This window comes from Rattus norvegicus, chromosome 4 (genome assembly GCF_021556685.1).
Source record: "Rattus norvegicus strain SHRSP/BbbUtx chromosome 4, alternate assembly SHRSP_T2T, whole genome shotgun sequence".
Lineage (NCBI taxonomy): Eukaryota > Metazoa > Chordata > Mammalia > Rodentia > Muridae > Rattus > Rattus norvegicus.
Genome location: NC_141537.1, coordinates 97871175 through 97886907, shown reverse-complemented (window position 1 = coordinate 97886907; position 15733 = coordinate 97871175). Strand labels below are relative to the sequence as shown.

Below are 15733 nucleotides of genomic sequence, written 5' to 3'. Positions count from 1 at the left end.
TGGTCTTGTTGGTCATTGATGGGAGGAGAAGCACTTGGTCCAGTGAAAGCTTGATGCCACAGTATAGGGGAATGCCGGGGCAGGGAGGCAGGAGGGAGTAGGTGGATGTGTCGGGAAGCATCCTCATAGAAGCAGGGATAGGGAGATGAGATAGAGGGATTAAGGAGAGGAAATCCTGAAAGGGGGAAACATTTGAAATGTTAACAAAGAAAATATCCAATAAACAATAAAAAGAAAAAAATGGATCTATTGGATAAAAAGAAGAGTCACACTGAAAATGTGTATACCTAATACCCAAACCCAAGTAATCTGCAGAAATAAAATCCCGACAGAATTTAAATGGCACAAAAATAGCAAAGATACTTTAGATTTAGATTGTTTACATTTGTTTTGTCATAAAATATCTTGGTTTCTCCATTTATGGTAACTGATATTTTTTGCTGGATTGAGTAATCTGAGCTAGCATCTGTGGTATTTTCAGGTCTGTAAGAGATCTGTCCATCATCTTCCGGTTTTTAGAGTCTGTTGAGATGTCTGATCCTACACCCAAATGTCTGCATTTATATGAACTTGGCCTTTTCCGTTACAACTTTTAATATTTTTTCTGTACATTTAGTGTTTGATTAATACGTGAAGAAAGAATTTTGTTTTCTGTCCCAATCCCTTTGGTGTTCTGTAGGCGTCTTGTATGCTTATGGCCATCTTATTCTAGGTAAAGAAAGTTATTTTTTATGAGTTTGATGAAGATGGTTTCTGGCCCTTTGTTGGAGGAATCTTCATTTTCTTCTATTCCTATTATTCTTAGATTTGGTCTTTTCATTGTGCTTCAAATTTCTTAGGTGTTTTAGGTTAGGAGCTTTTTACACTTTGTATTTTTGACTGAGGTATTGATACTTTCTGTCTGAGATTCTCTTTTCAATCCCCTGTGTTCCGTTCGACATGTTTGAATCTGTAGCTTCTGATGTCTTTCCTAGGTTTTCCATTTCAATGGTTCCTCCATTTGTGATTTCATTATTGTTTCTATTTTCATATTTAGATCTTGGATTTTTGTTCAATTAGTTCACTATTTGATTGTATTTTCCTATATTTTTTAAGTGATTTATGTGTTTCCTCTTAAACGGGTTGCTTCTGTTTGCCAGACTTTTCCTATATTTCCTATAGGGAGGAATTTTTCTCTATATCCTTTAAGGATAGCAAAATATCCCTTGAACATTAAAGGACACAGACATGAGCAGAGAATATAACTGTGGTCGTATTGTGGACTACTATTCTTTAAAAATTTATATATGTTTGTGTGCAATTTTGTAAGGGCATGATGTAACTGTCCCTCAAAGGAGAGAAGATGGTACTGAATTCTCTGGAAATGAAGATAAAGACAGTAGTGGGTAACCAAGTGGGTAAGAATCAGTCACAGGCCCCTAGCAAGAGCACAAACGCTCTGAACCACTGAACATGCTCTCCAGTCTCATAAATGGTTTTTAAAAGTATACCATCTCCAATTCACAAATAAACTCGATGTAATGCTGATAATATGCCTGAAAGAGTTTTGAACATTGGTAAATTCGGTCTAGAATTTATGTGGAAAGTTAAATGACAGCCTAAATAAGAAAAAATGAGGTAGAGAAAAGCGATTTATATCTTCTTACTTTATTCTTCTCGGTTGTATGAAGTTGCATTAATTATGATTGTAATGTACTTCTGCCACCTACAGGTATAGCATGTATTTCTTTTGTACCACACATGTATCAGTAGGTGACAGAGAAGGGAGGGGTTGTGTCTCTGATCAGTATTCTGGCCTATAAACATCTGAATGGTTAGTAGCCAAGCATTCCCTAAAACAGCAACACTAAAAAGACAACTAAACTGGAGCCAGACAGGCCCAGACAGTATCCAATAACAGAGAGACAGAAAGTAGAACTGCACTTAGGACCATCATCATTAGGCAGGAGTGAAAGACAACCATTGCAAGGGCCAACTCTGGCAGACAGAACAAAGACCAAGCACAAAATGACCACCACACTGACAACATGGGGAACAAACAAGGAGCTAAACTGAGATGATGACCAGTCTAGCAGAGGGGAGGCTTGTGAAAAAGACCACACCTCAGAGGTTCCCTGCCTAGAACCAGAATACATGAGAAGGACATAGCACTCCTTAGGCCAATCCTGAAACAACCCCAGATACTTACAGCCAACAGGCATAACTAAGAGAAGCAAAAAAGTGGTAGAGATGTGAAAAGGAAGGAGAAGCATAAGGATGTGGGAACAAAGAAGAGGGACAGAACTGGATACTCAAGAGTTATGAGGAACAGCATGAAGGGAGTTGCTGAGGATTCACCTGAGACCATAGAGGGGTTCTTGGCCCTATAGCAGCAGGGTCAGTTACAATCAAAGTCCAGGTAGACATAGATGGACTGAGATGCTGATGCTGTCCTTCAGACATACTGATGTCTGAGAGCTCTACGACTTACCTGCTTATTGTAGAACATCTGGTCTTAGGGACATGAGAGTAGGAATGCTAACATGGCCCTAACCACTTGCAGGGTAGCTTGCCTTAGTACTTTTCTCCTGCAGGGCATGGTTGAGAGAGAGAGAGAGAGAGAGAGAGAGAGAGAGAGAGACAGAGACAGAGACAGAGACAGAGAGACAGAGAGACAGAGAGACAGAGAGACAGAGAGACAGACAGAGACAGAGACACAGAGAGAAAGACAGAGGGAGAAAGAGAAAGAGAGAAAGGCCCGCTTCACACATTACCACCTACGGCAAGCGGGAGACATTGTGCTGGCATCATGAAAACAGGAGAAATGAGACACAGCATATGGCAGCAGTATGACAGGACACCTAAAAGCTCTAGATCAAAAAGAAATAAATAAACCAAAGAGGAGTAGAAGGCAAGAAATAATAAAACTCAGACCTGAAATCAAGCAAGTAGAAAAGAAAAGGACTATACAAAGAATCAACAGAACGAAAAGCTGGTTCTTTGAGAAAATCAACAAGATAGATAAACCCTTAGCCAGACTAATGAGAGGACACAGAGAGTGTATCCAAATTAACAAAATCAGAAAGGAAAAGGGAGATATAACAACAGAATCTGCAGAAATTAAAAAAATCATTGGATTCTTCTACAAAAGCCTATATTCATTAAAACTAGTTATTCTGGAGGAAATGGACAATTTTCTATGCTGATACCAGGGACCAAAGTTACATCAGGAATTAATAAATGATGTAAAAAAAACCGCATTACTCCTACAGATATAGAAGCAGTTCTTAAAAGTCTCCCAAGCGAAAAGAGCCCAGGTCCAGATGGGTTTAGTGCAGAATTCTATCAGACCTTCATAGAAGACCTCATACCAATATTGTCCAAACTGTTCCACAAAATTGAAACTGATGGAGCACTACCGAATTCCTTCTATGAAGCCACAATTACTGTTATACCTAAACCACACAAAGACCCAACAAAGAAAGAGAACTTCAGACCAATTTCCCTTATGAATATCGACGCAAAAATACTCAATAAAATTCTGGCAAACCGAATCCAAGAGCACATCAAAACAATCATCCACCATGATCAAGTAGGCTTCATCCCAGGCATGCAGGGATGGTTTAATATATGGAAAACCATTAACGTGATCCATTATATAAACAAACTGAAAGAACAAAACCACATGATCATTTCATTAGATGCTGAGAAAGCATTTGACAAAATTCAACACCCCTTCATGATAAAAGTCCTGGAAAGAATAGGAATTCAAGGCCCATACCTAAACATAGTAAAAGCCATAGACAGCAAACCAGTTGCTAACATTAAACTAAATGGAGAGAAACTTGAAGCCATCCCACTAAAATCAGGGACTAGACAAGGCTGCCCACTCTCCCTACATATTCAATATAGTTCTTGAAGTTCTAGCCAGAGCAATCAGACAATAAAAAGAGATCAAGGGGATACAGATAGGAAAAGAAGAAGTCAAAATATCACTATTTGCAGATGATATGATACTATATTTAAGTAATCCAAAAAGTTCCACCAGAGAACTACTAAACCTCATATACACACAGCAAAGTGGCTGGGTATAAAATTAACTCAAATAAATCGGTAGCTTTTTTCTACACAAAAGAGAAACAAGCCGAGAAAGAAATTAGGGAAATGACACCATTCATAATAGTCCCAAGTAATATAAAATACCTTGGAGTGACTTTAACCAAGCAAATAAAAGAACTGTATGATAAGAATCTCAAGCCTCTGAAGAAAGAAATTGAAGAAGACCTCAGAAGATGGAAAGATCTCCCATGCTCATGGATTGGCAGGGTTAATATAGTAAAAATGACAATTTTACCAAAAGCAATCTACAGATTCAATGCAATCCCCATCAAAATGCCAATCCAGTTCTTCAGAGAGTTAGACAGAACAATTTGCAAATTCATCTGGAATAACAAAAAACCCAGGATAGCTGAAACTATCCTCAACAATAAAAGGACTTCTGGGGGAGTCATATTCCTCAACGCAAGCAGTTTTACAAAGCAATAGTGATAAAAAAAAACTGCATGGTATTGGTACAGTGACAGACAGATAGAACAGGGAAATATAATTGAAGACCCAGAAAAGAACCCACACACCTATGGTCACTTGATTTTTGACAAAGGAGCCAAAACCATCCAATGGAAAAAAGATAGCATTTTCAGCAAATGGTGCTGGTTCAACTGGAGGTCAGTATATAGAAGAATGCAGATCGATCCATTCTTATCACACTATATAAGCTGAAGTACAAATGGATTAAGGACATCAAACCAGATACACGCATACTAATAGAAGAAAAAGTGGGGAAGAATCTCCAACACATGGGCACTGGAAAAAATTTCCTGAACAAAACACCAATGGCTAATGCTGTAAGATCAAGAATCGACATATGGGATCTCATAAAACTGCAAAGCTTCTGTAAGGCAAAGGACACTGTTGCTAGGACAAAGTGACAACCAACAGATTGGGAAAAGATCTTTACCAATGCTACAACTGGTGGAGGTCTTATATCCTAAATATACAAAGAACTCAAGAAGTTAGACCACAGGGAGACAAATAACCCTATTAAAAAATGGGGTTCAGAGCTAAACAAAGAATTCACAGCTGAGGAATGCCAAATGGCTGAGAAACACCTAAAGAAATGTTCAACATCTTTAGTCATAAGGGAAATGCAAATCAAAACAACCCTGAGATTTCACCTCACACCAGTGAGAATGGCTAAGAACAAAAACTCAGGTGACAGCAGATGCTGGCGAGGATGTGGAGAAAGAGGAACACTCCTCCATTGTTGGTGGGATTGCAGACTGGTAAAACCATTCTGGAAATCAGTCTGGAGGTTCCTCAGAAAATTGGACATTGAACTGCCTGAGGATCCAGCTATACCTCTCCTGGGCATATACCCAAAAGATGCCTCAACATATAAAAGAGACACGTGCTCCACTATGTTCATCGCAGCCTTATTTATAATAGCCAGAAAATGGAAAGAACCCAGATGCCCTTCAACAGAGGAATGGATACAGAAAATGTGGTACATCTACACAATGGAATATTACTCAGCTATCAAAAACAACGAGTTTATGAAATTCGTAGGCAAATGGTTGGAACTGGAAAATATCATCCTGAGTGAGCTAACCCAATCACAGAAAGACATACATGGTATGCACTCATTGATAAGTGGCTATTAGCCCAAATGCTTGAATTACCCTAGATCCCTAGAACAAACGAAACTCAAGACGGATGATCAAAATGTGAATGCTTCACTCCTTCTTTAAATGAGGAAAAAGAATACCCTTGGCAGGGAAGGGAGAGGCAAAGATTAAAACAGAGACTGAAGGAACACCCATTCAGAGCCTGCCCCACATGTGGCCCATACATATACAGCCACCCAATTAGACAAGATGGATGAAGCAAAGAAGTGCAGACCGACAGGAGCCGGATGTAGATCGCTCCTGAGAGACACAGCCAGAATACAGCAAATACAGAGGCGAATGCCAGCAGCAAACCACTGAACTGAGAATAGGTCCCCTATTGAAGGAATCAGAGAAAAAACTGGAAGAGCTTGAAGGGGCTCGAGACCCCAAAAGTACAACAATGCCAAGCAACCAGAGCTTCCAGGGACTAAGCCACTACCTAAAGACTATACATGGACTGACCCTGGACTCTGACCCCATAGGTAGCAATGAATATCCTAGTAAGAGCACCAGTGGAAGGGGAAGCCCTGGGTCCTGCTAAGACTGAACCCCCAGTGAACTAGTCTATGGGGGGAGGGCGGCAATGGGGGGAGGGTTGGGAGGGGAACACCCATAAGGAAGGGGAAGGGGGAGGGGGATGTTTGCCCGGAAACCGGGAAAGGGAATAACACTCGAAATGTATATAAGAAATACTCAAGTTAATAAAAAAATGATAAAAAAAAAAAACTCAGGTGACAGCAAATGCTGGCGAGGATGTGGAGAAAAAGGAACACTCCTCCATTGTTGGAGGGATTGCAGACTGGTACAACCATTCTGGAAATCAGTCTGGAGTTTCCTCAGAAAATTGGACATTGAACTACCTTAGGACCCAGCTATACCTCTCTTGGGCATATACCCAAATGATGCCCAAAATAAAAAGACACGTGCTCCACTATGTTCATAGCAGCCTTATTTATAATAGCCAGAAGCTGGAAAGAATCCAGATGCCCTTCAACAGAGGAATGGATACAGAAAATGTCGTATATCTACACAATGGAATATTACTCAGCTATCAAAAATAATGACTTTATGAAATTCATAGGCAAATGGAGGGAACTAGAAAATGTCATCCTGAGTGAGGTAACCCAATCACAGAAAACACACATGGTATCCACTCATTGTTAAGTGGCTATTAGCCCAAATGCTTGAGTTACCCTAGATGCACAGGACACATGAAACTCAAGACGGATGATCAAAATGTGAATGCTTCACTCCTTCTTTAAAAGGAGAACAAGAATACCCTTGGCAGGGAATAGGGAGGCAAAGATTAAAACAGACACAGAAGGAACACCCATTCAGAGCCTGTCCCACATGTGGCCCATACATATACAGCCACCCAATTAGACAAGATGGATGAAGCAAAGAAGTACAGGCCGACAGGAACCGGATGTAGATCTCTCCTGAGAGACACAGCCAGAATACAACAAATACATAGGGGAATGCCAGCATCAAACCACTGAACTGAAAACGGGACCCCCGTTGAAGGAATCAGAGAAAGGACTGGAAGAGCTTGAAGGGGCTCTAGACCCCATATGAACAACAATGCCAACCAACCAGAGCTTTCAGGGACTAAGCCACTACCCAAAGACTATACATGGACTGACCCTGGACTCTAACCTCATAGGTAGCAATGAATAACCTAGTAAGATCACCAGTGGAAGGGGAAGCCCTTCGTCCTGCTAAGACTGAACCCCCAGTGAACGTGATTGTTGGGCGTAGGGTGGTTATGGGGGAAGGATAGGGAGGAGAACACCCATAGAGAAGGGGAGGGGGAAGGGGTTAGGGGGATGTTGGCCCGTAACCAGGAAAGGGAATAACATTAGAAATGTAAATAAGAAATACTCAAGTTAAAAAAGAAAAATGGAAAAAAGGGGGGAGGGGACAAGAATACCCTTGCTAGGGAATAGGGAGGCAAAGATTAGAACAGACGCAGAAGGAACACCCATTCAGAGCCTGCCCCACATGTGGCCCATACATATACAGCCACCTAATTATACAAGATGGATGATGCAAAGAAGTGCAGACTGACAGGAGCCGGATGTAGATCGCTCCTGAGAGACACAGCCAGAATACAGCAAATACATAGGCGAATGCCAGCAGCAAACCACTGATCTGGGAATTGGACCCCTGTTGAAAGAATCTTAGAAAGAACTGAAAGAGCTTGAAGAGGCTTGCGACCCCATATGAACAACAATGCCAACTAACCAGAGCTTCCAGGGACTAAGCCACTACCCAAAGACTATACATGAACTGACCCTGGGCTCCAACCTCATAGGTAGCAATGAATAACCTAGTAAGAGCACCAGTGGAAGGGGAAACCCTTGGTCGTCCCAAGACTGAACACCCAGTGAACGTGATTGTTGGGAGTAGGGTGGTAATGGGGGGAGGATTGGGAGGGGAACACCCATATAGAAGGGGAGGGTGTGGGGTTAGGGGGATGTTGGCCTGGAAACTGGGAAGGGAAATAACAATCAAAATGTAAATAAGAAATACTCAAGTTAATAAAATGGGGAAAAAAAGATTTGTGAGAGAGAGAGAGAGAGAGAGAGAGAGAGAGAGAGAGAGAGAGAGAGAGAGATTGAGATTAATGGACATACAGCTAGGTGTTAGGTAAGTAGAAAGAATGAATAATAGGCAAATAGACAAACAGACAGATTCATTAATTCAAGACAGCATCCATGAAAACCCTGGAGACATTCAGAACAATAATTGATGGGGGGGCTTCTTATACTTGCCCTTACACAAGAGTTAGAACAAAGAATAAATACTGTTAGGTTGGAGTACATAAAAAAAAAATAATAAACCATTGCAGTGAAATGAGTCATCATGAAGATATAAGGTACTTAATCACATCACATGGCAAGAAGGGTATAAAGCAGTCTGAGTCTATATCTTTTTTTTCTTTTACTGTATGAGAACAACTTGAATGCAAAAGCAACTGTCAGAGTATAGAAGTAATAGCTATGTTGCTATACTTCCTATAAATGCTTCCTTCGTTGCTGCTGAATCTTGCGTTAGAGACACAGAGGAAGCTTCTGTAAGTTCTCTTTTATTTCTTCATGAGTGTATCCAGTCCGTATTGCGTTCTCATTCACCAAAGCATCACGTCCACCGAAAATCACATAATCCCCCTAAGATCCAAACTAATTTAGATCTTCCACAGATTGAGAAACAATGGAGAAACCACCTAAAGCCACTGACAGAATGATAATCCTGCCCCAAACCTGCCTTTGAATGCAGGCAACACAGCAACTGAGAAGAACCACATCTCAGTAAATGGGCAAACCTCAGCTTTCAAAGATCGTCCACTGGGACACTTGCAAGCTTTGTGGACATTGATTAGAATTGAATTACACAGACTACAAAAACATACACACTGAAAACTAAGTACAACTTACAGTTCCCAGACATATTTCCACAGGAAAGACTTTCAATGTGAAAACCATCAGTATAACTTGTAAAGCCAACAGTTATGGGGCACAGTCATTTTCTAAATGAGCAGTGCATGTCATGAAGCCAGCTTAGCTGTTTTGACAGTATGCCAGCAGAGCTGAGCCACACTCTGTAATGGATGACCTGAGGCCCTTTACTATCAATTTGAGTCTCTGCATGTTAAACTCTTGGAGGCTATTAACATAATGATTCAGACATGTCTTCTCTGAAAAAATTATTTTGAATTCCCCTGACTGTCCTAAATGTACTACTCCTGCTCACTAGAAAGAAGCCTAGTTGACCCAACGTGGGAGTCTTTGTGGTACCTTGGAAATTGTTATCTCCTCCTAAGGAAGTTCATTAAACAAAATAATTAGAATAGTTTCAACCCAGAGGATGCTGTCAAGGTTCAGCAGGACAGGACAAATGAAAACAGATAATAGCACAGAACTCCTTTTACAGCATATATAGAATTTCTTAGAATTTTAACCTACAAAATAACAGACATACTTTGCCACTAGATAGCATTCATCAACAAAAGCTAAAGTGACTAAGATAATATGATACAAAGTATACATGATACAAAATGACATAAAAGATACAAGAAGAATAAAATTTTAGGATTTATCAGTCTTGGAAATGATTGATTCACACCTGGGATTTGTAATGTTAATTAATGCAGAAACAAAACAATTCCTTTATTAAACAAATTCTTATAAGATTGCAAGTAACAATTCCAACACTTACTATCTGAACTATGACCATTAGGCAAATCTGGAAACAATACGAGTCACTATTAAAAGATAATACAGGCTACTTAAAGAAGGTGGTTCACCTGGACAATGAAATATGGTATATGTCTACAATAAAGAACTATTCTGTTGCAAGATATTTGGTCACAATGTAAGCCCTGAAGCGGAATTGTTTACTGAAAAGAAAAATGTTTCTAGTTGTGATGTAGCTCAGCCTTAGCACATACCTTTAATTCAAGAGCGTTCTTCTTGAATACTGTAAACAGGATTAAATAAGTCACAAAGGTCAAGAGCAAGCAACCAGTTGACAAGGAATGGACATAAAATTATTAAGAAAAAGAAACATAAGAGAAGAATGGGAAGACGAGGACAGACAGATGTACAGAAGTAGAAGGAGGGACATTAAGTTTGGAACTGTTACGGTTTAAAAAAAAAGAAAGAAGGGTGGTTCACAGGCACTGACTTGGATTCTATCTATATTCTGTCTAAGCATCTTGAAACCATATGCTACTGCCAGGCAGAGAACATGCTTGCTTGCTTGCTTGTTTGCTTCCTTGATTCCTGGTTTTACTAAGGTAAAATGATTTGCAAAATTTTAAGAATAAGGTTATGGAGTTGATGATAATAAAAATTTTTCTACCTATGAGTAACCTGGAACCCTGGGCATACTAGACAAGTATGCCCAGGACAAAGTGATATGATCTGTATTTCTTCAAAACAGCAAAGTCTTTAATCTTTATAAATAAAGAAGTTTTCTGATTTTTAGTTGATGAGGGGTGAAAGCATCCCAGTCTTGGTGTCTTATTCACCCCTCCCTCTCCTGATCCTTACAGCCAATCTAGAAACCATTCATGATGTCAGCCACCATCTATTATGCCAGAATCACAAAGATCAACATAAAGACTTAAGAAATATTGAAAAGGAAGTAAAAGTAAATCTCTAAATGAATATACTGAATTTCTGGTTGCACTGTCACTCAGAAAATAAAATTTACAAAATTATTTTAAAAGACATTTAAAATAATGCTCCCAAGTCTACCTAGAAATATAAAAAGCATATGGATAGACATCTAAAATTAATAAATGAAAAGAGAAATGAGAATTAGCAAACACACATACTTCATTAAAAGAAAACAATAGAAATGAAGCTCAAAGAAGTAATGAAAAATAGATAGAGATCATCAAAAATCAGCTAGATTAATGAGATGAAATTCTCCTGATGCAAAGGCCACACAATGGTTATAACAAGAAGGACTGAAAACTGGTGGCACTTGAGATCTAGTCAAACCATTCATCCAGTCAGATGAGTTTAGCTAGAGCTCTCAACTGCAAACAATTACTCAAGTTCCCCAGTCACTCCCTCTCAAACAGACACAGAGTGCTCTGCTCTCCAGTTAAGTACCACAGTGTCAGGTGGTCTGCCCCATGCAAGAAAGTTTTTGTTAAGGTCTGTATCACTGTGTGAGGAAAATGTGTACCTTGCCAGCAGTAATACACTCCCAAATCCTCAGCCTCCACTCTGCTGATTTTAAGAGTAAACTCTGTCTCTGATCCACTGCCACTGAACCTATCAGGAACCTCTGAGTACAGTTTGGAAACCTGATAGATTAGGCGCTTTGGAGACTGGCCGGGCCTCTGTAATATCCAATTCAAAAATGTCTTTCCACTAGTACCTAAGAGGCTCTGGCTTGACTTGCAAGAGATGGAGGCTGGTTGTCCAATGGCAAGCGACAAAGACACTGGAGTCTGGGTCATCACAACATCACCACTGGTTCCTGAAATTATAATACAATAGTGCAAAGTCAGGTGCAAACTTCCTGAGCAATATTTGTGAAATCCTTTATGTTATTCCTTTCAAGTGAGATCCTGGTAATTTTTGTGATTTAAAAATATTATTTATCACATGCTTCTTTACAAAACAAGTGATTTGAAGGTTCTAAAATATATCTAAGTCTACACCACTCCATCTGATCTATGTCAGAATCTTGAACTTAACACAGCTACTCTTCCATCTGGAATTTCTGCTTAGGATGTAACAAAACCGTAAATGCTCATCCTGCAGAGTATGACCTGCCTGATCACAGATTAACAGCACACATAGGGAGTGAGAGGTCACTCTCCATCCCCATTCTCCTCCTTCAGTTTCCACCCTCCTTACCCTGAATCCAGAGCATTAGTAGAAACAGGAACTGGGCAGGACTCATCATTTTGAGGATATGAACTTAGGAGAGTGTTCGGTGAAGGCAAGAGAACAGTTGAGATTATATCTTAAGTCAACAAGACAAGGACCACCCTAGGGAGCAACATGCAAATGCTCTTGTCTATATAACAGTGTACATGGAGAGGACAGTTATGTGGACTTCTTAAATGTGAAAAATAACTCAAAAAGTGAAAGTAATAAAATAAAATGTGGTTACTGAAGGTAGAATATCAGTGTGTTAAAGGACAATTAGTGCAGTTCAAATTAATTATTAATGTGAAGCAAAAAATTAGTCTTTGTATAGTTTGAAATTTACTTAAATTTTGTCTATATCGAGACTACTAAGTTGCAGAGAAGAATGGGAATGTAATTATGACACACAGTAGTTATCTAGAAGGAAGAAATGAACTCCCAGGACTTCGTGCTCATAGTCTCTCATGAATTCCAAGAATACAAGAGGGAAGCAAATCATTCACCTCTCTCTTCAACTTGTTGACTGGACTACGACTCTGCATTAAAAAATATACTTTTAATTATAATCAACAGAATACACTTAAGGGATTAATGTGATTCAAAAGTTGGGAAAGGGAATAACAGATGAAATGTAAATATGAATTACCCAATTTAATAAAGATGAAAAATGTAAACTATAAGCAGTAAAATACTATAATTCATAAAAAATCCATATACTAATTATTATCATATGTTCCATACATAAACATCATTCTCATAACACTGTAATCATTTTTGATCAAATTTCCCTTTCTCTTAAATATCAAACAAACTCTGATCTTCTAGTAGTTCAGACATATATTTTTATATTTATGTATTTTTTTACTTCTCAAAATTTAATGAAATCATGCAGCGCATGTCCTTCAGGTAATTAACTTTCACACTGTAACTGTTTCTTTAAAAGTTCACTAGCATTCTTTGAATAAATATATAGTATAACTCTGCTTCTGGTTTCTCTGGTAATGACAACATTTGTCCTTGCACATGGATATTTTCTTTTTTGCACGTTGAGTACTTATCAGTAGAGATACAATGAATGATTTTTATCAGATTACACATGGACACATACCCCTCTCTTTTTGCTTTTTTAATTATTTTTTAAAAGTGGATGTGAATGCATACACTTTACTGAGTGTTTATGCTATGGTGACACACTGTCCGTGGTCTTCAGTGAGAGTTCAGAGATACCTGTTCCAGAGCAGGTAAAGGCAGGTGGGGAATGGCGCCATTCCTGCTGATGAACATACATCTTTATCTTGAGCAAATACATAGGAGTGTACTTGAACACTTCAATATGAGATATAAAAAACTTTCATTGACTGAAATGGCTTTATGCAGCAATGTCAATGTTTTATAAGGATGAACTTCTCCCAGTCATTGAGACATATATTACCTTATATTCAAGAGATACTTGATTATTGCATTATTATTTTAATATATTTTTGGTTTACTGATACAAGGGAAAACTAAGGCCCAAAAAGTAAATGTAGATGCATTGCTTATACTTAATTTTCAGTTCTCCTTTCATGTTTCACTATTCATTTTAATTTTTTGTCTGGGTCATTGACTACTTAATCTGCACTTCATTTTGTCGCTAGTACCTTCCAGATTTTTGACAAAATGTTGCTGCTGTTGTTAAATAAATGACAAAATGTTACCACACATCGTTGCCTATAGAATGGTGTTGGCTACATGTGGCAACCTGCTCAGTCATGGCACCCTTTTTAACAATTATTTTCATAATTACATTCTCACAAATATTTGGATATCCAAATGGCAACTCAAGGACATCAAAAATAGAGCCTCAATTAGAATGACTTTAAACAAATTGTAATCTTTTCAACAAATGTCAGAACAAGTGTATATCTACATAAAAGCCATTGCATATAGGCACAAGTAAATCAGCCATAATGTAATCTACCTGAAAATTATCAGATTGCTGAATGCAAACATGAAAATAATGCAGTATAAGAGTACAAGTTGGGGAAAATCTAGTTAGCCACAGGTTTTGAAATAAGTTAATACAACCACCAATTTGATCAACAACCAAAAGTGTATAAGACAGACTTTAATCGTGTGGCAAATACTGATTTGTAGAAAATACTGTGGAAAGAGTAGCATATTTTCAAAGTTTTTTTTATTTAATTTAATCTTTGTTTTTACACTCCAAGTTTTTATTCCCTTCCCAGTCCACCTTCTGATTATTTCCCATCCCATAACTCCTCCCCAGACCATCTCCAGGAGGATGTCAGCACCCACCATCCCTCACCCCCAATTCTACCAGAACTCCTCAATCCCTGGGGCCTCCTATCTCTTCTGGGTTAGGTGCATGTTCTCTGACTGAACCCAGACTCGGCAGGCCTCTCCATATTACCTTCCTCCCTCCAACAATCACGTTCACTGAGGGGTTTACATTTTTAAAAAATAAAGGGAGGATGGGGAGGGGAACATCCACAGAGAAGGGGAGGGGGAGGGGCTAGAGGGATGTTGACCTGGAAACCAGGAAAGGGAATAACATTTGAAATGTAAATAAGAAATACCCAAGTTAATAAAGATGAAAAAAAAATTAAATAAAAACAAAGAAAAATTTGGAGTCAATTTTTGCAGACCTCTGAAAGGAATCTTCCATGGTTGGGGTTAATGAACAATTTAAAAACTCTTATCATTTCATCTATTGAGCTGTTACTGAGTTCTGGTCAGTCAACAGTCTGCAGCCTCACAAACTGTGTTCACTATAGACAGTTTCCTTCTACAGTAGGATACACACACACACACACACACACACACACACACACACACACACACACACACACAAAACACAGTCCAAAGAATTTGGGGTATAAGTTCAATAAATATCAACACTTCATATTGTGTATCTTAGTGAACCTATAAATGTGAAATACAGTCTCAAAGCTTACAGATCTTTCCCAAGAGCACAGTACATTATAGAAAAGAAGACATTGCAGAAATCAAGTAATTTTCTGTAGTTGGAGTAACATTCCTGCAGACAGCACACCACTGGCATGGAGTGGCAGAAGCTATGCAGTTCATTGGTCTTAGACTATTGGTCTCTACAGTCCTCCTAAATAATAGTGTTTAATCTTCCTCAGGGTACATGATGCCCCTGACCTCTGTGGCATACATGACCTGATCCTCCTGCTGACACTACTTCTCAGTATCTCCATTTCTAGCTTTCCTACTGTGTGTGAATACATCTGTGGAGCTTGCTTCTGCCTCCCTTACTGACTCCCACCAATAGAGCTCTTGCATGAGTCACAGGTTGTTTTCCACTTACTACTCTGCATCCTGTCAACTTCCTCTTGCTAATCTGCTTTCTTACTTTTTAAAGTGGCTGTTATTTAATTTTATGGATAAGAATGGTTTTACTTGCAATTATGCATGACATTGTGCCTGCCTGTGCACAGCAATGTCAAAAGGAGTCAGCAGAGTCCATGAAAGAGGAATTTTAAATGGTTGTGAAGCACCAGTTGCATGCTAGGAAGTGAAGCCACATTCTCTGCATGATCAGCCACTACTCCTAAAGTACATGTCTCCCTAGCCATTCCTACTGCCTCTTCCAAGATTTCCAATGTT

At 39.0% G+C, this 15733-nt stretch overlaps 1 non-coding gene across 1 annotated transcript; it reads left to right on the top strand.

The window, feature by feature from the left end:
• Nucleotides 1-1697: 1697 nt before the first annotated feature.
• On the top strand, nucleotides 1698-1830 carry LOC120102682 (small nucleolar RNA SNORA17). The gene has a single exon (XR_015687376.1). It is a non-coding gene; the product is annotated as a small nucleolar RNA SNORA17 (small nucleolar RNA).
• The last annotated feature ends 13903 nt before the right edge of the window (nucleotides 1831-15733 follow it).